We start from the raw sequence: 2129 nt of genomic DNA, 5'->3' as shown, positions 1-2129 counted from the left end.
TAAATATTCGACATGAACCCCGAGGCCAGACAGGGTTTATTTTACTTTCTATTTGCAATGCCCCGTGTGGCGCATCATGTTGAAAGTTTTCTCATTCAGAAAATATTTCAATCTTTCATGGTTTCACAGTGTATATGTGAAAAAGAGCCCTGCACAGAAAAATGATCTCTATCTTAGATAGCCACTTGAAATAGATTTATTTTCTTTTCACATTGCCTGAATAATTTATGTGGTATATTTTGCTACTTATAGAGATGAGAAACTTAGAAGTCAATTTTTTAGAGCTAAGGAAGCTTTTTCCCCCCATAAACATCAAGCCAGTACTCAGAATGTCCTTAGGAGCAATATAATAAAATAAAATAGGAATATTTAATATATAAATAAAAATAAAAATTCACACTTAACATTATTGCTGTGCACCTCAATGAATAAAATACAAAGCATGAAACTGAAATGTAAAGATGACAAAACCTTTAAAACATAAATATATCCATGGACCAAAAATGTGTAAATTATTTCTGCCCTTAAATAGCAGCCTGGGAAACCATACAGCATATTTTAGATTTGGAAGCTAGCAAACAATTTTCACATAGCTCATGTGACAATGGTATTATGGAATATTCAGTGCTTGCCCTGCTGGGCTTCTTCCTGCTCCAATCCATCCCACTTGTAATTGCCGGACATCTACGGTTCTGAACATGGTGTCCCCCAGGTTCAAAATACTTCAAGGCGGGCTTCCTTTTACCTAGGACATAGTTTAAAACCCTCCAGGATCTTATCTTTTGGAGATATACACTAAGTTATTTATAGAGGAAATGATATTATAACCAAGGTTTGCTTCAAAATAATTGGGACTGAAATGTAGGGAAGGATGGAGAGAGAAGATGGAGAGGGATGGATGGAGGGAGGCACGAATGGGATATGGTGTGTTCATCTACGTGAGTGATGACAACATAAGATTGGTTATTGGATTTTTTCTACTTCTGTGTGGTTTATAAAGCTGAAAAACAACCCTTTAACATTTAAAGCCTCCTGTAATTTGAACTTATTAATTTTTCTTTCATGTTCACAGTTAATCTCTAAAGTACCAAGGTTGAACCCAGATTTTGTCTGGGCTTTTCTTTTCTCAACTCTGTGCCTTTGTTCTAGCTATTTTCCTTCCTGGAATGTTCTCTTAGCTTTGTGGACTTCACTGGATGCCATTTTCTGAAACAGTTCCCACCTCTGACAAATAATAGTTTGAACTAGCAGCAAGTGGGGCATGCCTATAATCTCAGCGTCTTGGCTCAGGAGGCTGAGGCAGGAGGATCTGGAGTTCAAAGCCAGCCTCAGCAAAAGCAAGGCACTAAGCAACTAAGGGAGACCCTATCTCTAAATAAAATATAAAATAGGGCTGGGAAGGTGGTTCAGTGGTCAAGTGCCCCTGAATTCAATACCCGGTAACTGATAAATAATAATAATAATAATAATAATAATAATAATAATAATTCAAACTAGATAATTTCCAAGATCTCTTTCAAGCTATATTTACTGAGTGAGGCTTGACCACTCACTCTAAAGACAAACGTCTACTTAGGAGTAAAGTCTATGAAACTGAGAACTCAACTATCTATATTTGAGTTAGGATTAAAAGTATATTTGACAGCAAGTTGAATTTTGACAAAATTAGGTCCCCCACCTTTAAAATGTTTCACTATTCTTGACTTCCTGGAAATCTATCATTCCAAATGAAAGCTGGTCTAAATAATCGTAAGGTCCACTTAGCAGTACATTACTGTTTCCATGGAACAAGTGTGCTATATGGAGAGAGAGATGTTAGAAACTGAGAACAATTCATAGGGGCTGGTTGTAGGAATTTGGCTAAAGAGTGTTAGACCATGAAGCATGTAAAGGAAGAATGACTAAGTGGGTTTTGGCTCTCCACATCTATCTGAACACTATTTCTTTTTTCTTTTTTCAAATAAATGCGAGTGAACATTTTTGTTGCTTGGATTTCCAGAACTAAATGTTAACTGAGCCTTGTGGCTGGCTGGTTTGTTTACTTATTGTTGAAGAAGATGAAACTGTACAGAACTGGTGTTGTCCACAGGCAGAATGCATGGATTGCCACTCGTCCCATTCACTGTCCG

This window comes from Sciurus vulgaris (genome assembly GCF_902686455.1).
Source record: "Sciurus vulgaris genome assembly, chromosome: 3".
Lineage (NCBI taxonomy): Eukaryota > Metazoa > Chordata > Mammalia > Rodentia > Sciuridae > Sciurus > Sciurus vulgaris.
This window is presented reverse-complemented; position numbering follows the sequence as displayed.